General features: G+C 34.9%; 1 protein-coding gene across 2 annotated transcripts in view; it reads left to right on the top strand.

Moving 5' to 3' along the window:
* Positions 1 to 23,687, top strand: part of LOC131430642 (protein tiptop) — a 1,048,630-nt gene that overhangs the window by 557,558 nt on the left and 467,385 nt on the right. The gene's annotated exons all lie outside the window — the stretch shown is intronic.

The following is a 23,687-nucleotide window of genomic DNA, read 5'->3' as shown; positions in this document are numbered from 1 at the left end:
ATTCATTTGATTCGCATCTGGTGAATTCGAGAGCCATTGTGTGGACGTGATGAAGTTCGGAACGTTGTTTTTCAGCCATTCTTGGTTCACTCGAGCTTTGTGAGACGGTGCCGAGTCCTGCTGAAACGTCCATGGTCTGCCACCGAAATGTTTGTCTGCCCTCGGCTTCAAAGCAACCTCCAGAATACTTTCCCGATAATATGTCGCATTTACCTTGACGCCAGGCTCGATGAAAACGATTGGAGAGCGCCCATCTGCGGTTACAGCGGCCCAAACCATTATCTGTTGCGGGTGCTGCCTCCTGGTGGCCAATCGATGACTCAAATTCTCGTATGAACGGTCGGTCAAGTAAACCCTATCGTTTTGAGAGTTTACGAATTGCTCAATTGGAAAAATTTTCTCGTCAGAAAATACAATGTTCGGAAATTGACCGCTTTCGGCCAAACGAAGCAACTCCTTCGCTCTCTCAAGTCATCAATTCAAGGCGAAAGGTGGTCATATCGAGCAAAAGTGAATTGATTCTGAATTTTGTATTATTTTTACACATTTTGTACTTTGAATTAAGTAAAAGTAATTTTCCAAACTGAATTTATGGCCTTTTTAATTGGTTACACTTCGAGTGCCGGACCCTGTAGAATTATTATTTAAAAAAGCTATTATGTGACTCATCAAAAAGATCCTGCTACCTCCGTGAATGCAAAAGTTGTCCAGCGACACCAGATCTGGAGAGAAGCGTTTTAAAAAATTTCGAGGAAAGTGATTTGACTGAGATAGGATTTGAGCAATGGGTTTTTACTGACAGATGTGATCTAGAAAAATTTGTCAAACCAGTAGAAGAATTTGCAGCACATTTTTTGCGAAAAATTAGGAAAACTTGTGACTCATGATTTTATTAAAAATCTGCAATCTGATTTTCTTAAAAAGCAAAATCTAATTTAAAGACAGGAGAAATTGTAATTATTTGTGATTTTTCAGAAAATTTTTTATTTGTGCTTCAGGATGCTGTTCAAAGCCACTATTTGAGCAATGATCAAGCAAGTATTCATCCGTTTGAAATTTATTATAGAGAATCAGAAGAGCTTAAACATTTAAGTTTCATTTTGATTTCAGAAGTGCTTAACACTCAAACGCTCGGGTAGGGATTTTCAACGAATTTATTTTTTCAAAAAATCATAACTCTTGATACCGTTGATTAATTTCGATGCGTCCAATGTAAAAAAAACAGATTTTCTTCTAGTCCATGCTGACTCATACGGAACCGCAGCGGTCCAAAAACACCGGAGTTATTCCAGATCGCGTTGGGGTATGTCGCATGAAAATTGGTCAACGGTATCAAGTATTTTTCAAAAGGCACAGATGGGATAGCCATCAATCTGTAGGTTTTAATAACAGCTTTAAAATAGAAATTATCATTATCAAAAAAATTAAAACCCTGATTTGTGTTATTTAACTTTTTCGGATTGTTTTGTAATTATTGGGAAAAAAATCACAAATTTTTTTCAGTGTATATTTTTTTAGAGTGCTTTATCGATTCCCTACAACTTCTTTCTGAACGCCATTTCTGTGCAATTAACGGTTTCCGAGTTACAACGATTTGAAAAAGGCAATTTTTGTGAAATGCAAAAATACATACGCCCTTTTTAAAAATCAGTCGTGAGTCGGATTGACCTCTCCATCGGCTCGAAACTTATGGTTTGCATACTGAAACCATGTGCATAGTTTCATCCAAATCGGAGAAGGTCGATTCTGATTTTGTCACTTTTCCGTCTACTCATTCCTGGAATTGCTCAAACATTTTAAGCCGCAGAATAATTTAACCTATCAAATAGTTTGGGAACCTTATTGTACCAAAGTGACAAGAGACGCAATAAATCGGAAATGTTTCCACCGGGCGTAAAGAGAAGAAAGAACATGTGTTTGGAAGAACAAAGCATTTTAGTGATATAAATCTCTTATCGGAAATCGGTCACTTGTTTTCAACTGCGCCATCAAATGCCTATCGTCAACATCCAAAGCATCTATCCTGAAAAACGACCGCACGTGCTAACTGCTTCAAAGATCAATCACTCACATTCAAATTCCGTCGTCTCCAGTGGCACACTTCGAAATCAACGAGGGAACCAACGTTGAAACCACCCCTGAAACAATAAACTACTCTCCCCCCAATGTCGGCGGCGATTGCACTTAGCCGGGAGTCGGAGGTGGAAACTCAATTCCGTTTCGTCACAATTTATTGTTAATTGGTGCCCGTTCCTTCCATCACGTCTTGTGCCAGCCTCTATCCGGATTTTGGACCATAGCATATTTTGCCTAAATCCCTAGCCGGAGCGGTTAACGGGCACGGACCGTGAGGTGAATCGAGGGCAAGGAAATGTAATTGCAGTAACAAAATTTTATTAGCGGCACAACAATAAGAAATACCCCAGGATCCAGGAGCAACTGCAGTATTTTGCCAGTCGGTGATATGTGATGTGATGAAGGACGAAAAATATCCTTCCCTGGCCGGCAGTATTGTTTCGACCGTGCCGTATCGGTATGTGGCGACCCTCCGCACACACACACACACACACTTAGACGGCGCGAATGCCTGCCTCCTAGCTGGAGTGGGTGGAAAAAGGTGAAACTGAATAAATAACACTGTGATAAATTTACAATTTACGATTATGTTGTGGGGTGAGTTTTGTGTGCTTCAAATTCGTCAGTCATTGTCGTTCCTTTTTTTTCGGAGGGAAGTCGGTCACCCTGCTAGTATCGGCCAATAACGTGGACATTTGTAGTATTTCCACTAGACTAATTGAACCAAACTCTTCTTTTCTAAACAGAACAAAAACAGTGCAGTTACCTTGCAAGAGGAAGATTAAACACACGCCAAAATCATCTTAATTGTCTGCGATTTATACGACGTTTCGATATTTTCGAAATTGACAGCCGAAACGAACATCACATCTGGTAGTAATTGCGATCCAACCGAAGCAAGTGTAAGTAGGCACTGCACGATAAACGAACATAACTTCAGCTCGTTCTGACACATCAAGTGAAAGTGATGTGTATCGTATTTCTACGGTTAAACGGTCTGCCTACCGTCCGTCTCCCCATCCCTCCCCCGGAGAAAACCGTTCATTTACTTTCCAGAACACGGTGATACATTTGTTTTTCTACCATTTCACCGAACCCCCCGTCGTTTACAAGCATATAATCTAGCTGCAGAGAAATTGTGCAAATCGTGATTGCACATAAATTTATGACGTTATAACATTTTAGAAATAGACGAGATCCGACGGATTCCATGCGACTGGTGCTGATGGCCACAGCGCAGCCGGCTGTCGTTTTGTGGTGAGGCTTTCGGCTGCACCCGGTTACGGTAACTGAAGGCTCTGTCCGGAGGTGTGTCTGTGTGAGTGTGTGTGTGTGCTCAAAGGGGGATTGCATCCTGTGGACAATCGCAACCGTAGAACAAAACAATTCAACGATACGGGACAGGACATGCATTCGAGCAGCCGGGATGTTGCCGAACCTGACGCATTCAGGATAGGAATTAACAAATGGAAAGTTATGATTATGACAAAACATATAAACACATTATATGTTAATGAAGTGGAAAATTTATAGTCCAAAATGAACCTCAAATTGTATAATTTTGTAGACTGTGTATATTGAGGGGATGTTCCGAATTACTCGTGAAAGATCAGAGTGGTTCACTGTCACGGTTAGCCACTAATTTCTTCGCTCCAAAACCCACATTTAGCATGAAAATGGGAATTCGTTATGGTGAGATATGAATGAAAGATTTTCTACCAGTTTCGTTATTGAATTCAGGTACCTGACTAGACACAACATCCAAACTGTACAGAGCTGACTATTTGTCATTATTATTTATGTATCCAACTAGAAAACAGAATGGTATTGGTATTAGACTGACGAAATGAATGGCGGAAATGAAAATTTGCGATTAAAATACCACAAAGTCAAGATTAATTATCACCATTTTTTTATCCGGAGATGTCGCTTCACAAGTTTAATATTGTTTCAGAGTAACTGTTGTATTTTTATGTTAGTTTGTAGTTGTTTAAATATTTCACGAACGATTATTTCTTGGAGAAAAGTCACCATAAGCAAATTGATAACTTTTTATCTGTACAATCTAATTCTAGAGTTGTGAGGCTATTCGTAATCGACAACTGAAGGTTAGATTATTGAAACAAACTGAAGCCTGAAATATTGCACAGATAAATGAAGGATACGTTTTTGACGTGAATACGTCTTACTCTATTCGTAATTCACTCTGCGGAAGAATGGGTAGAACTCAATCGAGAATATCTCGAGTTATACTACACGAAACAAGATAATTCTTTCTCCACGCCATCAGAAATATGAGCTGCAATTTATGATTGAATTTTCAACAGTGCATGATAACCATATATAACTCCAGAAATAAATTTTCTCCTTTTTTCTAAAAAAAAAGTGGAAAACTCATCACTCTTAGTTGCCTTTCTCAAACCCGCGACGGTTTTGGAACTGATTTCTGAACCATATTTCAATTCCTGAATTTAGTTTCAGAATTAAATTTCTCAATTCAATTTCAGAGTTTATTCCCGGAATGCAGAGCCCGCATGGCGGAGCTAAATTCGGAAGTTGAAATTGGTTTTAGTTACTGAGTCATTGTCCAAAATTTTGATTCTGGTGTAGAGTAGGGGCTCCCTATTTCATCTCATTTGTAAGAACCTTATCTTAAAAGCCTGATTTAGCCACTAAAATCACTTTGATTTCTGTATATTTCTGCTTAATTAGCATTGCTCCACATGGAGAATTGATTCACATTCCTTGGAAATTCCATCTCAAAGGATTTTTATTCATCCTATCGTTGATCCTTTATTCATCCTATTAATTAGTAATGGCGACAGCAATCAAAACAAATCATTGCACTATTACACTCTCAGGCTCAAAATGTCCGATTTTTTCTTAAAAATGGCCTATTGCCAAATACAAGACAACACACGATATTTTTAGAACCAGTTTTAAATCATTTCGACGTCTAAAAATTTTCGGGTCATTTTCGTTATCTTTCGTTTTAAATTTAAAATTTTACTGTACAGTTAATTTGGTAAATTCAACAACAAAAAAGGAATTGTTTTTATGTAGGCATTAGCCCTTCTAAAAACAAAATGCAGAGCCAGAGATCTTATCTGTATTATACAGATTTTTGCGTTGATTTAAATCAGATTACAGATTTTATACAGATTTCCTAAATGTAATACAGATTTGTACAGGTTCATAAAAAGTGAGAAGTAAAAAATTAGACTTTTCTCTCTGGGTATCTATTACTATTTGATTGCAGTAATTCTTTGAAAGTTCATTAATCAACGGACAAATCGCATGTTAAAATGGAAATCTTCGCACATATGAAGAATTATTTTTATTAGTGAAAACAGATAGAGCTGATATAGACTTTTTATGCAAAGCAATACATATTTTCTATGAAAATATCTGGCATCTGGCACTAATCGATGAAACACACACACTTAACAGCGTTATGTTGACATATAGCGGAAAGAATCCAGTGCTATTAAATTTGCCACAATGTTTATTTCATTAGTATTTAACACGCTCTTTGTGGTAATATTCGAAGCCAAAACAGTTTTATTGAAATGTTAATATCAATAATATAGTTAAACTAATGTCACGTTAGTATCCGTGACATTAGTTTAACTATATTATTGATAATTAAACATATTTATTGATGATAATTTGAAGAAGAAAAACAATTTTGTTTTGCAACATTATGAGAAATCCTGGCAACTTTGCGAAACCAAATGAGATGAAAACAAAGCGCAATCAAGTGAACTAAGTGAAAAACTTTCATCTCATATTTTCGTGAATACGACCTACTTTACTATGGGGCGCCTTTTCAAAATTTACCCTCTGAGAGAGTGATAAGTTTTTGGTCGTGAATATATCATGTTGTATCTAATGAATCAACATTACTCTTGCTACATGCCATCGGAAATATGATCATAATTATATGATAAAATTTTCAGTTGTGTGACATAATCTCAAATAGTTCAAAATTAAACTTTTCTGAAATGTTTGGTATAAACGAGTATCAAAGAGGATAATTCATAAGGCTCGTTTGCCTTTCTCGTATTTTGAAAGCTCATAGCTCAGTGATCTGTAGAAGGATTTATATAATCTAACTACCAATAGAATCGAAAATTTTCAACTTGAACGTGTATTGCAACAACATTGAAGTTTTTCAATAGTGCACTATTGAAAAACCTGTTTGATTTAACCCATGACAGCACCAGCCGATCAGAACGCGAGATGTCTTCATCTATACAAGAGCATCCATATAAAAGTTGAGTGGTTCATTTTTCCTACCATTTGCTGAGCAACTGTTCCCGAAACAAGACACACACACGAGCACCATCTCAGATCTTGTTGATTGTGACACTTCAAGGCACTTTTTGGTGCCACTGATAATCATTAAGAGTTAATTAAACTTTCAATATTTCCTACCAAAAGATTCACCAAGATGGAAGTTAAAATAATTTGCACCGTCACTAACACATTCAATTACGAACGGCAATGCGAAAGTGGAAGTGATGATGTTGAACATATCTTTATATTAGTATGGGGTCGTGTGAAAATATGCCATGCGAAACAGGGTTGCCATTTATACAGATTAATCTGTATTATAATAATAATAATAATAATAATAATAATGATAATAATAATAATTATTATTATTATTATTATTATTAATATTATTAATATTATTATTATTATTATTATTATTATTATTATTATTATTATTATTATTATTATTATTATTATTATTATTATTATTATTACTATTATTATTATTATTATTATTATTATTATTAAAATTACTCTTGCATACCGAAGATCGTCGATACATTTCAGACCAGACCATTGCGATTGTCTCGTACTGAAATTTCGAGAAGAATGAGATATCTTCGAACTTCATAGCTTCAATAAAAATAAACTACAAATTTGTCGTACCTAGCCTCCTATATTAGCAAATTAAAAAGGAATTGTTTCAAGTTTGGAATGTACAGTTCAAGAATAGTAGTTGTTTAATGTAACTAATCTGTACTTTAATGTAGGTGCATCGTTTCAAACTCTAGTAGTGAAACAAGGGGAAACCTTGCACAATTCATACAATCAATCAACTAACTGATATTCGGAAAAGTGATGGGAGCGTGCCAGTTTTTTCGAATTCACGACATCCAGTTGTGTCTCTGACATTACCCACCCGCCTTTTGGCATTAAAAATGCCTTACTCTTCGCTATACGGGGCCGGGTGTCAATTAAAAGTTTCAAAAATAGTCGCGTAACCTTTTTGTGTCATAATTTTGAACGTTAATAACTCGGCCATTTATTGATGGATTGTTATAATTTAACAACCAATCGATTCGGAAACTTTTAACTTAAACATATATGGCAACGTCGTTTCAGTATTTCAATACCATACTATTGAAAACATGGTTGGAATCGACCTATGTTTTCATCCACCAATCCCTGTTGTACAAAATGACGTCAACTTCTTGTTCGGCATAGGAGGCTTTGCGTCATGCATAAAAAGCACCGAATCGTTCTGCGTAGTATGAAAAGAAATTTATAAATATAGGCTGCACAAGATTTCTTTGCCTAGTTGATGTTTGACTGTGAATGAAACAAGTAGCTCGTCCAGTGAGCTGATGACTGGATTGTAAAGGGTGATTTTTTAAGAGCTTGAGAACTTTTTTAAACAATAAAACGCATAAAATTTGCAAAATCTCATCGGTTCTTTATTTTAAACGTTAGATTGGTACATGACATTTACTTTTTGAAGATAATTTCATTTAAATGTTGACCGCGGCTGCGTCTTAGGTGGTCCATTCGGAAAATCCGCTTTTTTATCGACAAATTTTGTTCAGCGATGAGGCTCATTTCTGGTTGAATGGCTACGTAAATAAGCAAAATTGCCGCATTTGGAGTGAAGAGCAACCAGAAGCCGTTCAAGAACTGCCCATGCATCCCGAAAAATGCACTGTTTGGTGTGGTTTGTACGCTGGTGGAATCATTGGACCGTATTTTTTCAAAGATGCTGTTGGACGCAACGTTACAGTGAATGGCGATCGCTATCGTTCGATGCTAACAAACTTTTTGTTGCCAAAAATGGAAGAACTGAACTTGGTTGACATGTGGTTTCAACAAGATGGCGCTACATGCCACACAGCTCGCGATTCTATGGCCATTTTGAGGGAAAACTTCGGAGAACAATTCATCTCAAGAAATGGACCGGTAAGTTGGCCACCAAGATCATGCGATTTGACGCCTTTAGACTATTTTTTGTGGGGCTACGTCAAGTCTAAAGTCTACAGAAATAAGCCAGTAACTATTCCAGCTTTGGAAGACAACATTTCCGAAGAAATTCGGGCTATTCCGGCCGAAATGCTCGAAAAAGTTGCCCAAAATTGGACTTTCCGAATGGACCACCTAAGACGCAGCCGCGGTCAACATTTAAATGAAATTATCTTCAAAAAGTAAATGTCATGTACCAATCTAACGTTTAAAATAAAGAACCGATGAGATTTTGCAAATTTTATGCGTTTTATTGTTTAAAAAAGTTCTCAAGCTCTTAAAAAATCACCCTTTATATGCGTTCACTTGCTGGATTGTCGCTTTTACATTATGTGTTGGTGAAATTTCCTGTTGTCTGCGCAACACCGTGTTCGCTTGAGTATCTTATATATCATCTATCTATTGAAGAACCGAATCAGCGTGGTTACCGATTCTTTTGAAATATCCCATGTATTTAGCAAATTTTTGGACGATTTTGCCATTAAAAATGCCTAATATGAGATAACGTCATTTGAATATTTCAATTGCATACCATTGAAACATTGGTTTGAATTGAGTATTTAATTTTGGTTCTCTGCTAACTATCAGGCCAATTTAGAATTATCGGCGATAGATTTTTCGGATCTAATTTGCAGCGCTTGTTCCTCGATGGTTTGTTAATGGATTTTCCTAATTTAAATGATTCCAAAGCTTCAATATTGTAAGCTTAAAAATGTTTTAATTTGCCAACGGATCGGTTTGTATACTTAAATCTCAATTCCCATCCATACAAAACGTGATAATGTGACTGAACAAGTTGTTGTCCCACCAGGAATTAAACGCTTCAAATGATTCAAAATTAAATTCTGAAACTTATCTAAAAGCGACCTTGCTGGTTTAGTAGTATAAATGAGTTCCGATACAATTAGATGCAATATCGTATATTATCAAAGGTAAACTCAAGGTAAGTTTACCTGCGTTTTTACATGTATCGTTTGAATAGGAACCCTCGTAGAATTTGGTTAACCGCCAGTTTCAGTTTAATTATTATTTGCTTCAAAACAATAAGCGTCTGATGGCTACACGCGTTGTAACTAAGACAATGTTCATTCATGTGTTAATAACATCAAGTTACAATATGAACAAAATTTCGGAATTTTGTTGCGTATCCATTCCGTATATTCCTAATATGCCAAAGCGAAAATCAATGTAAGTAGCTAATTATTTTATGCGGACTGTTTCACATATTTTCTTCCTCGTATTTTTGCCATATTATTTACCGACACTTTTCGAAGATTATCGACGATTTTGAAGAAGGATTAATAAAATTACACTATTACTGAGTTTACTGGTACAACATTTTTCGTTAAAATAAATAAAATCTTCTCTTGGATCGATTAACTGTTTATAAAATTAATAAGTTTGTACGTTTCTCGAAAATTATTATCATACAATAAAATAGTTTCATTAGTTCAGGTTTAAATCTTTAGGTTGTTTGTATCTAAAATTGAGCTTTCAAGTAACTTTGAATTCAGCATAATTGACTTCTAGTTAAAAGACGTTATTCAAAACTTTACAATGTAAAAATTTGTGGAAAGGAATCAAAATTGAATAGAATCAATTATCAAGAAAGAATCTAATTGTCAATTTCATCATTTGCTAACAATCTAAGCGCTTAAACTAGAGCAAGTTTGTAATTAGTCAATTGAATAAGTTTTTAGTTTAGTGTATCATCATCATTATCATCTTTATTTTTGTATTTATTATGAAGACCCTAAAAACGTTCCATTTTTAATGTTATTGTGTTCGGTCGTGTCTTGAATACAACCTTCCAATTTTTTTTACATGTTATGTTAATCTCCCTCGAATAGGTGAGCTCGCACAAGTACTGCAGTAGCGTGATCAAATGTTATTTGATTACGTTTGTTGCACCATGTTTTTGTTTATGAGCACTACGCTTTCTATTTCTCTGGTAGAACAGTTCAGTCAATTTTTGTCGATGATTTGAGGGGGGGGTTTAGTATGATTCAACTCATAATCGATTCGATGTAACTTAAAAATTTTTGCATCAGAGCCGCTTTTACTGCCCACGGACTTCGGGGACCCACCACTGGACCCTCCGAACAAATGAATCTTGCCCCCGGGCACATACATATTTAAAATATTTTGAAGATCATAGTCGAATAGGTCTCTCCATCCGCAAAAAAATGCTTCTGCTATACTGAAAGCGCACACAAAGATGCATTGAAATTTGATGCCTTGTTATGCGATTCCGGAATTACTAATGTACGAAAATTTTTAAAACTGGGTTAAGAACTGATACAATTTGAGAAAGCTACATCGATTATCAAAACGGCATTGGTACGTCACTAGATAAACTAACAATGGTTTGTAACGTGCTTATTTTGTTTTCACAAAAAGGTAAATCTTCTCAACAATCAACACCAACACGTCCAGTCGTCTTTGCCCGGAAACTTGAAATTTTCTATTCTTTCAGTTGTCTTTGTAAAAAAAAACCATCGCATCCGATCAAATTAGTGTCACCATAAATTACCTGAATGAACCACACCACCTGGAAAAATAAAGTACCAAATCGGCCTAGCAAACTAATTTAGGGTTTTCACCGAGAACTGAATCGTTGCTGTCGTAGCTAGTCGTAGCTGTTCGGGCGAAACAACGTTTACTTCTGTTCCTAACCAAACAACCAACGGCCAACGCCATCCATCGAAGTCGGTGTCGCCGGTTAGTGTCGTCCTTCGGTCACACTTCGGAGATGGAAATTGAATTACTCCAGTCATTATCTAGGAGAAAATACGATAATTACTGGCGCTTCACGTTTCAATGGAACACCGGAATATCAACTAGCAGCCAGGCAGAGTCAGCAGACGAGTCGCCAGCTTAACCGTCAACGGTGTCGCCCCGGGATCGGATCCGGGACAGCGGAATGTATAAACATCTTTGTTTTAGTAATTCTTTCAGCAGTTTTATGAGATTCCACGCTTTAATCACCCCCACATAAATATCGCCGAATGACCCCGCCGCAGGAAGGGGGATTGCAGGTGCTTTGCTTGCTCTACATATTCGACAGAGAAAGCAAAAGGACACCGTTCATTCCCTAGGATCACCGGTCGGTATGTGTGCGAATATGGAAGTTGACGCCGTCGAGCAGGGCTATCGGAAAGGTTCATTATGAGCAGTACTGTCAAAGGCTCTGGCTGCCATACCCGGTGACGGTGATACCAATCGATGCGACACGGTGTCCTCGTCGTGTCAGGAAACGCCTAACGTGCGTACAGTGGCCCGGTCGCATAATTATTCCAGTCGACTGTCATTATGGAATGGTATTTTCGAGTGGTAAGCTTTGAAGGAATTACAATAAAACGTAAGATATTTTGAAGGTTCAGGTAAAAGAATTCATTAACTGTTCACTCAATCGGAATAGCAAACACGTTTAGGTGGTGGAACTCTCACCGAAGTGTCACGGTTCAAAGAAGAAGAAAAACACCGGGCTTCAAATATAAGCTCTCCTGCAAGTGCCGGAGCCGAAGCGAACTTAACTTTAAACCGATCGGAAACTATCATAATCGAGATGTCAAATAATTACATTCACCGACAAGTTGGCAATCCACTTGCCGCGTTCACGATCGTAAAACACCGAGTCGTTCCCAACTCATTAGGCATTATTAAGATCCCACTTTGGGGATTACACGAGCCCGGCGAAAAATTTCTTTCAAATGCTCATTAATCGCCCAGCGGGATCAACCTCGTTCGAAGCTCGCTGGGTCGGTCGATTGAATGCGGCCAACGGACCATAATAAAGCCGACAAATCTAGTATCAATTTGTTACGCGCTCCCATTTTCCCCTCCTCTCGGTCGCGTTCTTCCTCGGGATGGTTACGGATTGAGTCCGGAGCCAACCGTGCTCCCCGTCATCACCGGGCGACGATTGATCGGCTAACTCCGATTCGGTCTTGGTCTTGGCAGGTCGCATTGAAATTACCCGAAGACACATAAAACTACCCGTCGCCATGATGCCATTGGTGAGAGCTTTTCCTGCGGCTATCTGATGGGTAGAGGATCGCTTACGTATCCCGTAGCTGCCGTCGTGTCCGTCGTGGAAACCGAGTTGACTCGATGCGCTCCGGATCGGTGAGTTGATCGTAAATTAAAATGTCGGTCGTCGTGTTTTCAAATAAGCTTTACCCCCTAGTCCTACCGTCCGCCTTGTCCAGGTAAAGCTGCACCGAGATTGGTCGCGCGGCAATTCCAAATCTACAAACTCTCGGCGCGGTTCATCAGTCAGCCATTTTTCTTAGCGTGAGCCCCATTTCCTTCAGTGCCGCAGCACACGGCCGTCGTCGTCCTCGTCTTCCCACGAATGTGGCTTGCCGGTCGGCTTCAAAAAAGGCATTTTTGATTGAAAACTTTTAATTTATCATATTTCTGAGCTTGTTTTAAACGTTATTTTCTGTCCGGACGATCGCCGTTGATTGGATCTGCCGCACCGGGGATTGGCATCGGATACGGTTCTAATGGAAAGAGAGCCAGAGAGAGAAAGAGAGAGAGGCCATTACAGGGGAAACAGGCTTCGAGCTCACTGCACAGGCGTTCATATGTGAGTTACGAGCGTGGATGGCTGAAATATGTTTCAGCGATATATTATGGTAATTAATTATTTTACATTTTTTCAATTATTTTTAGAAGAAAAAGTTGGCTTGATATTTCCTCTACCTTTTCGTGGGTCGTTCGTTAGTGTTCGGAGATTTCAGAGCCACGTCCACATTGAATGGTAATGGGTGCTACGTATTGATGAATGTGAGCTTGATCGGCTCAACCAAGAAACGGATGAAAAAAGGGGCAAGTAGAAAAAAAATAACTCAAGCCCAAGCCTCCTCATCGCGAATGTGATCAACGTATAGCCAACTGGAGAAAGAAGGAAACGGACGGCTCTTTTTTTGGTAGTGCGAATGGAATCCGAAAAGGAAGTTGTAAAGATGCAGCTACCAAACAACATGTAATCGCCTGTCGTGTATGCATCGGAGGATGATTAACTGGACACGACTAAACTCAACAAACCCGTCCAAGTTAGAACAGCATCAACAGCCCCGGCAGAGATAGAAAGTTAGATCTGGTAACAAAGTTGCTTGATTCCAGTCAAATGCTCCAAAGCTACAATATACGTTCCAATAATACGTTTACGATTTCTCGGTGCAATATTCGAAAAGTGTTACATAAGTACTACAAACTTTGTCTCTTCTTAGCGGTTTCAAATGAACTGCTAGGTGGAGAATTCAGTTTGATTCAATTTGAACTGCTCTACATCAATTTGAGGACTCAACCTTGATTATGATGAAAAAGATTTGATGATTAATTAGAAAACGTTTACCATTTTAGTTTTAAAAAAATAGTTTAAAAAAATTGACAATGGAATTTAAGAAAAATTTGAGATTTCCGAAATCGAAATATATTTTTTATGACAAATATTTTGTATTTGCATGAAACGTCAAGATCTAATGTCATATTAGAAAGATTATTTTTAAAATCTATTCTCGGGAACTTGAAAAAAATATGAGATTTCCGGAATCGAAAATTCTCATTTTTGATGACTCATTTTTGGAATTGCCTGAAACTTTGATTTTTGTTGCAATATAATACTAATCTGAAAGTTAATCTAATTCAAATATTTTTCTCCGAAAAATTCACAAGAAATTAAAAATTCATATTCTAATTGTACAAATAAATAGTTAAATGTAAATATTTACCAATTTCATCATGTTTGGCGTCCCCTGGATGTTGACGCCCGTGGTGGTCGCCTCACTCATCTCACCCTCACTACTCAACTGCATATTGACTTCAGCTGCTGATCGTTTGCATTGCAGCAAAAACACCAGAATGTGTAAAACGACGAAAAAATTTCTTCAAATCAATTCTTCTGAAGGACAACAAAAGTTTACAAAAGAGCTATAAGAATTATTCAACCGAATTAGAATTATCCGAAGTGAAAATAATCTGTTTAGTGAAACGTTCGCATTGCAAATATTCAGCTGCTTTGCATTTGCGTTGTGTGCATTGGATTGATTGCGTTTTGGTGGCTTCAGAATACGCAATTGGTGTTATATATTTCATTGTTCAGTACATCTCAGCTCCAGCAGACTTTTCCTGGCTCCAAATAAATAAATAAGTAAACAAATGAAAATAAATAAATAAATAAATAAATAAACAAAATAAATAAATAAATATATAAATAAAAAAAATAAATAAACAAATAAATAAATAAATAAATAAATAAATAAATAAATAAACAAAAGAAATAAATAAATATATAAATAAAAAAATAAATAAATAAATAAATAAATGAATAAATTAATAAATAAATAAATAAATAAATAAATAAATAAATAAATAAATAAATAAATAAATAAATAAATAAATAAATAAATAAATAAATAAATAAATAAATAAATAAATAAATAAATAAATAAATAAATAAATAAATGAATAAATAAATAAATAAATGAATAAATAAATAAATAAATAAATAAATAAATAAATAAATAAATAAATGAATAAATAAATAAATAAATAAATAAATAAATAAATAAATAAATAAATAAATAAATAAATAAATAAATAAATAAATAAATAAATAAATAAATAAATAAATAAATAAATAAATAAATAAATAAATAAATAAATAAATAGATAAATAAATGAATAAAAAAATAAACAAATCATCTCCAGAGAACGACTAAATAGTTCAAACCGGGGTAAAATCTAATCTAAGTAAATCAATTTGTGAATGAAGAAATGAATAAAAGCATCTGCTTTAAATTAAAGGAAAATATTCGTATTCATCGTGAACCACCTTTTTATCTTTTTTATTATATTTAAATATAGGTATAGAATTCGCTCAAACTTTAGAAAAAATTTCCGAGGCCCGGAGGGCCGAACGTCATATACCAATCGATTCAGCTCGACAAACTGAGCAAATGTCCGTGTGTGTATGTGTGTGGTTCTGTATGTGTGTTGTCAACTAAGAGGTCGAGATCTCAGAGATGGCTGGACCGATTTTGATCAAACTAGTCGCAAATGAAGGGTCTCCTCGTCACCCTGGACGCTATTGAATGGTTTTGAGATCGGATGTTTACTTTTTGAGTTATACGAAGTTTTATGTCAAAATTTTCAAGTTTTTTGACAGTATCTGTCACAATTGATCCTAAAAATAGAATATATTTTCAGACTTAGATTCCGCACGGTAATAGCTATCCAACAAGCCATAGATTGTTAAAATCCGTCTATTTTTAACGGGCATATCGAAATTTTTGAGTAAGCGACTTTTTGCCTTATTCCAGTAGAAGTTTTGAGCGCTGTCTGGCAAAAAAAATGTTTGGAAGCAACGTAAAACACGATTTTTTATACTGTTCCATACATTTGTTTCTAAGTACCCAAAATACTGTGTACAGCATGATATTTTGCCTCGGACCGATTTTAGCAATTTTTTTGGCAACATAATCGTTCGAATATGCCATATGTAAACCAGATGATGGCAGAATTTTCGAGTTGAAAGCAATTCCATAATTATATTGATTTAAACTTACAGCAATAAATGCTGGAAGAACATAACAGCTATATACCATTCGAATCAGTTCGTCGAGATCAGCAAATGCGTGTCTCACCAATAATTTCACTCAATTTTTTTCGGAGATGACTCAACCGTTTTCTACAAAATACATATACAAATTCATATGAAAAGTCGTATACTCCCAAACAAGATTCCTGAATTATGTTTGGTTCCGACCTCTGGTTCCGGAACTACAGGATGATATGTGAAACGAAATTAAAACAGTGTAACTTATTTTTCTCGTAGATGGCTGAATCAATCTAAGATTCAAATGAAATCTAAGAATCATCTAAGATTCAAATGAAAAGTTTTAGGATTCTAGTCTAAATTAATCAGGTTTATCGGGTTAGCAGATTTGGACAGTCGATAACCAAAAAAACTAATTTCATTTTTGGTTGTATTCAGTTTTCGTTTCGGAAGGCACCCAAAAATTTAATTTGCACTACGATTTCTCAAAGATGTCTACATATGAAAGCTATACAGCTACTCAGGTGAATTTGTCTGACTTCGGCTACACCGAATTTCGAATTCCGGTTCCAGTATTGAATCGTTTCTCAAAGCTCAATCGTTTTCTCAAAAAAAGCCAAATCGAATTTCAGAAACAAAATTTCAAATTAAAATAAATCCAATTTTATCCAATTCTGACTTCTGATTCTGCAATTGTAGAATGATGAATTTTCCAAATTCAAAGCGATATATAATCAATCCCGAAAAGTTTTAAAGTTGGCTTCAAAAATATTGCAATTTATTCGTCATATGGCCATACGAATCGGTTTGGGTTATGCTGGTTCCTGAATACCGGCTCATGAATTACTTTAAATTACCCTACGCTCTAGAGTGGAACTTACTTCGACATATCATGGAATGTTTAATCGATTGTTACACTGTTAGATTCAAATTCGATCCCATTTGCAGTTTCGACATTACAGAGTAATGAGTGATTAAAATCTCAAACTTCCAATTAGAACGACGGACATTAGAATAATGTCATGAAAACTGAAACTCCGAAGAATATTCATGCAAAAAACACATGCGGATTGATAAAAAAAGGTATCATCTCACTGCTAGGTGGATTAACCACGTTTTTAAAATTGAAAAGCTATCGTTTAGCACAACAGAAGAAAGTCAAATCATATTACCACCAACAGCAGCAGTCAGACGCGTATACAAGTTTAGGGGTTCAAACGACTCCCGAAACTTGAAAAAATACGTTGTTATGAACTCTTCTCTAGAAATATGATGAATTTTGCGCCGACTGTTGGCAGCACCCTTTCTAATTTGAATGAATCTTTCTGGACATGTAGACTTTGTGTTGCATGCCTTATTTTTCCTAAATTGATCCAACTTTTTTTTTCAAAGAACTACTGTCGAAAATGATTAACCCTACAAAAAAGTGTTATACTATCGATTTACAAAACAAAAGCGTAATGGTTTTAGAAAAAAAATTGTCCCAAGATAGATTAGCTCGCTTCAAACCGATTATACATTGCAATATGTATGAAACATTCAAGGAAAAAAAGTTTTTTAACCAAACATTTTTCTTGTTCAAAAATGACTTTTTCATATTGTGTATTTTTACTAACAACTAAACTAAACTGAAAGTCATAATCATCCAAGATTCCAATAAATCTCAGTTTTTGAGAAAATTTTACCAACTACACTGTTGCTAGTTGCCCGGTATTTGCAGAAAGCATCAGCGTAGGATGCAATGTGACATATTAACACTCCAAATACCAAGCCTCAAAAAAAGTTGGAACGGTAACTTTGAGCTGTCATAGCTTAGCTGTTTTCCAACGAATCTCAATAAATTTTACACCCTCGAATTTTGTGAAGTTCGTAGATTGATTCCAAAACTTTCTAGCAGACAATTGGTAAAGGAAAACCAATGAAAATTTGATTTTTCCCGTTCCAAGTTTTTTTCACGCGCCCAATATGCCCTATCTGCTTGCCAATTTTCTTTCCTTTGGCATAATCGTCGCATAGAAAATATTGAATACTTCAACTTTACCGAGTCATAACTTTGTTGTTAGTCAACCGATCTTCAAAATTTGTTCACCATTGGAAAGGTACTACTTCCACAAATAAAATGCACTGAAAAAAACTAAAAATAGGGTTGTCTACCCAAAGTTATAAAATAAAACTGTAGATAGATGACCTAAGAAAAGATGAGACTTTTTACAATGATCGTAAATATCTCGAAATTCAAAGCGATGACCAATATATTTTTATACATCATTCGATTGCTAGTGATGCCAGCTACAATTATCGCTCAACTACCATTCCTGCACAATCAAAAGAAAACATTAAAAAATCGATGAATTTATGAATATATAATAATTTTTCATTTTTTTTCACATGTTTGTATATAACTCAAAAATTAAAGCGATGACATGTACATTTTTTTTATTCAAAATATTGGAATCATTACCAGAAACAATGTATTGATGATCAAAATTATATATCCTTTCAAAGAATCTCAAGAAATTCGATACAAATACAGAGAATTTCTATTATTGAGAAAATTTTGCCAAAAAAAAAAACAAATCAAAACTTTGAAATTTTATGACATATATTTTTATTATTATTTTAGTTGGAAATTTATTATGAACAAAATTTACAAAAAAAATGAAACTTGGATTGCACTGAAAATCATAAAAATTTTGGTAAATATACCTAAACTCTAAAAATAATTATGTTTTTGTATTGGACAAAAGATCTAAACAATTTTTATGCACAACCCAAACGGAATTGATAACCACTAAAATTAGGTTTTTTTGTTTTAGGTTTTCCGTAAAATCTCAAAAAATCGGTAGAAGATCGGAAATTTCAAAATTTCTGTTATATATTGCGTTCCAACGTTTTTGCAAATCAAAGTGAAAATATTGGAATCCGTTTTGATTTCATCTGTTTCAAAGAGACGTAGAATTTGTTTCTATTAATAAATAAATTTTGTGACAACACGAAAATTTTAAATTATTTCAATGGCTTTGTACAATAAGAAATAGAACGTAATATTATATGTATTTCATATACTAACCCATGGCAAATGAATCCAACTACAATTAAAAAAAAAATATTGCTTGATTTTGATTTTCCCGCTATCCTAAACAACATCAATTATAGTCGATGGAATATTAAAATTTAAATATCACAAACTTAGAATTAATTCGGAATGTATAGAATTCGAAAATTATTTGAATTTTCTTTTAGTAAACAATTCAGAAAAATGAAAATTTTGAATTTAGCACAAAAAATCAAACGAAATTAAGTAAAAATTGTTTTTATCCACCTAGTTGTATAATGATGCTCTTCCCATATCTCTTTTATTCTCATACAAAAAATGTATTCTTCAAACAGTTTTGTTTGATTTTTTGAAAAACATGAAAGCTAGTGCATGAACTTGTGTAACCTACATAATGAAACAGTTCTCAAATCGGTTAGACCATCTTTCTCAGTGAAGTGAGTTCCACCATTTCAGGTACTTATGAAACTGGAATCGCCCCGAATATTGGCTTTGCAGCAGCCTTTGCGATTTGCACCAACCAACCAATCTATTTGCAGCTTACAGTTGTCTTCGACTCGAAAAACAACCTCTTCGTTTGAATGCTTTTTACTGAATGAAACCCTGCACCTATGTTATCAGAACTAATTGGCTCAAGTGGCATGTTCCCCTAGTTATGTTTAGATTCGTGCCTTGCGTAGCTTCTCATCAACTTCCTGATGGGAAAGGAAGGATGAAAGGAACATAAAAGGGAATTGGGAATTAGGTGAGGTGGGAAAAACAAAACATAAAGAAATAAATCGTCCTGCATCCCCGAAAGGATGCTGAACGATCTGCAGGTGCCAAAATGCACGGTTGATAAAATCTCCAACGAACGATTTCTTCCCGAATATGCACTTGAATTAATTTGACACTCTAGAAGAAAAAATACCTTATTTTCATATATAGCTAATAAATGATTTACATGATACAAATATTTTTCAATGCAAAACCCAATGTATGAATAAAATTTAAAAAATTTTTAAAAAATATCTCCTCCGCCTATTTTTATAATCATGCTCGAAAATATTTTCTGTCAAATACAAGAAACGGATTTTTTTCGTTTGCCTCAATGTTAGATATAGCAGTTAAAAAATAACCTGTTTTTGAACTAGTTTTGCTCATAACTTCGGTTCAGAAAACGCTACCTGAATACGCCAGTCATTACAAAATTGGTTTTAACAAACTCTAAAAGATGTTCAAAGATACCTATACGAAAAGAGAAAAATTTAAATGCTAGAGCAAAAATCTGATTTTTTGAGGAACACCGTAAGTTGCTTTTTAAAAATAGCTGTAACACTAAAACCGTTGCAGATACTACTATGGTGTCCTCAGCAAAGCTGCTCGATATAAGTTTATCTACAATTTTGCCGAAGAATGCAGTCCTCTATCTCAATACATCCGGAAAATAAGTTTTGAATCACCTTAATAGCCACCCTAATACCATGTACATCAACATATGGCTTATCTTCACTGATCATTTGCTTTGAAGACATCATAGCTCTAAAGTATAAGGTTAAGCCACAAATGTTTTTGTTCCCCTAAATTATGGATCCGGACCACTGTGCAATGAAATTTAACTCGGAAATTTTAAAATTTCCGATCTTTTACCTTTTTCTTGAGATTCTACGGCAAACCTACAACAAAATCAGAATTTTAGTAGTTATCAATTGCGTTTGGGTTGTGCATAAAAATTATTTAGATCGTTTGTCCAATACAAAAATATAACTATTTTAGAGTTTTAGGTTATTTACTAAAATTTTAAAAATTTTCAGTGCAGTCCAAGTTTCAGTTTTTTTTTTGTAAATTTTGTTTATAATAAATTTCTAACTAAAATAATAAAATATGTCATAAAATTTTCCCAATAATACAAATTCTCTGTATTTGTACCAAATTTCTTGAGATTCTTTGAACGGATATATAATTTTGGTCATCAGTACATTGTTTCTGGTAATGATTCCAATATTTTGAATAAAAAAATGTACATGTCATCGCTTTAATTTTTAAGTTATATACAAACATGTGATAAAAAATGAAAAATTCATATATATTTATAAATTCATCGATTTTTTAATGTTTTCTTTTGATTGAGCAGGAATGGTAGTTGAGCGAAAATTGTAGCTGGTATCACTAGCAATCGAATGATGTATAGAAATATATAGGTCATTGCTTTGAATTCCGAGATATTTACGATCATTGTAAAAAGTCTCATCTTTTCTTAGGTCATCTGTCTACAGTTTTCATTATAACTTTGGGTAGACAACCCTATTTTTAGTTTTTTCCAGTGCATTTCATTTGTTAAAGTAGTACCTTTCCAATGATAAACAAATTTTGAAGATCGGTTGACTAACAACAAAGTTATGACTCGGTAAAGTTGAAGTTCTCAATATCCGATTCGCGATGCAGGTGCCGCATGAATGCAGATAGGGCACATTTTGAGCTTGAAAAAAAAACTTGGAACGGGAAAAATCAGATTTTTATTAGTTTTTCCTAAAAGATCGTCAATAATGATGTACTTAAAATAATCTACAAACTTCACAAAATTCGAGAGTGACAAATTTATCGAAATTGGTCAAGTAACAACTGAGCTATGATAGTTCAAAGTTACCGTTCCAACTTTTTTTGAGGCTTGGTGCTTCGCGTAACTTTTTTAGGCTTGGTATTAGGAGTGTTAAGACAAAGTCTGCATGTCCAGAACCTTTCATTCAAATCGGAGAAAGTTTTGCCAACTGTGAATATGACTTAGTGCGAAATTTCAACAAACAACCTTATCCAAAATAATTTTGAGTCATTACACGGAAAGACCGAAATCAGCATTTTGGCGAAAAAAAATAGTTGATTTTCTGATTTTAGTTAGTTATTTTTTGAGACAAATAAAAAAATCTTACTCTTGCTAATTTAGATTTTTTAATTCTAATTCCCTTAATAATAATAAAATATTTGTTGAAATGACTATGTTTTAGTTGAATTCACCAATTAAACGTGCTGTCAGTGACTACTAGCCACTAGATGGCACACTACTACCGAAAAAAAAATTTCAATCGCGGTTGTTGTTGTATTGAAGAAAAAGACATAAACGAAACATAAACTTCTTTTTGTAAATTTTTCTTCTAAATCGCTGTTTCGACTCTCTCACTGAAAACTTTGAGCACTCGGAAAACATAAACCGACTACAAGTAGTACACCGGACGGCGTAGCCCGGAAGGTTGGAAGATACAATAAACATCATTTGACATATACAATTAGAGTGCAACATTCGAAACTCACTTAATTGTTCCGCGTAAAAACATTATTATGCACAATCGCTTCAAATGCGCACAAATTCTGAATAAATACACTTTCCACTAACAGTTTATGTCATTTTTACATATCGGTTTAGGAATTTATATATGGATATATCGTAACACATGCGAAAAACATCTAAACAATTTGCAAGCAGTTTCAACAAGACTGTCCTTTTTAGCTTTTTAATGGATTGTTTTGCTTCGACACTTCTCATGAGTTTTTGGCTAATAAACTTGTTAATAAAACTAATTTCATTTTTGTTTTCTTTGTGCTGTCCTTCAGCAATGATGGTGATAGATAACTAGAAACAAATTTTCTGATTTTTGTAACAAAATTAGTTGTCAATGAGAATTTCATGTTTGATTGAAATATTACTGGTTTGTATCCAGGATATTCGCCATCTAAACACATCCTCTAAAAATAAGAGTTTTTTCAGCAAAGTAAATTATCAATTTTATCTAATTTAATAGTTATTTTGGAAATTTTGTTGTTAAAATCAACTAATTCAAAAACAGTAATACGAATTAGGCGCAGAGCTAATTTCGGTCGTTTCGTGTACATACATATTTTCATGCATAGGGAAATTAATCATCATATTCTGAAGCCCCCTCCGAAAAAATATCTGGGTACGCGCCTTGCAGTAGTACTGCTAGATATATTATATAATAAGCCATTGTTCGAACTTTGTTTTGGTTTTCCTCAAATAACAATTTCTACAAAAGATTCTTAAAACTCCTCGTATAACATTTATTCAATCCCATTAATAAATTATATCAAACCAAATGGTTTCAATTGTATTAGACGAATCGTTGAAATTAGAAGAAATAATATGGTGCTGTTGATTCCTCGACAAAAAAAACTCCAATCGATCCTCATCCATAACACCAAGTAAGTGCTTTTCACTATCCAAGAGCGAATGCAGATGGAAGTATTTTCCGCAAGTAGCAGTTTTGGGCTACGCACAAAAAAAAACTTGTATCAAGCAAACGACAGAACCGCACACCCACACAACCAACGCTCATTCATTACGTCTTGATAGACTGTTACCGTTGATTTTCACTCTTTCGCCTCTTCTCGAGCGTGTTGTGTTTATCCACACGTGCCACAACAACTGATTTGCCTGTCTTACCCGCCTATCTAACCTCTCTGGCGCGGTGTCGCTCGCACGGCTCCCACCCGGAACAAGCCAAACATCACACGGTTGCAGCCAAAAGAGATTCCCATAAACAAGCTCATCCTTGTTGATCCTGTGTAGCCATTTTTTTGTTGTTGCTCAATGCAGTGATCCGGCCTGAGCGAGCGGGTGGTGGAAGGTGGCGAAATCGCTTCAACAATTGCAGAAGCGATGAACGCTTAATTCGCAGTTTTTTCCTAGAGTTCAGTTTCGTATCGGTTTTT

The sequence above is a fragment of the Malaya genurostris genome, chromosome 2 (assembly GCF_030247185.1).
Source record: "Malaya genurostris strain Urasoe2022 chromosome 2, Malgen_1.1, whole genome shotgun sequence".
NCBI classification, from domain to species: domain Eukaryota; kingdom Metazoa; phylum Arthropoda; class Insecta; order Diptera; family Culicidae; genus Malaya; species Malaya genurostris.
The sequence above is the reverse complement of the archived record's forward strand: the minus strand, read 5'-3'. Positions and strand labels throughout refer to the sequence as shown.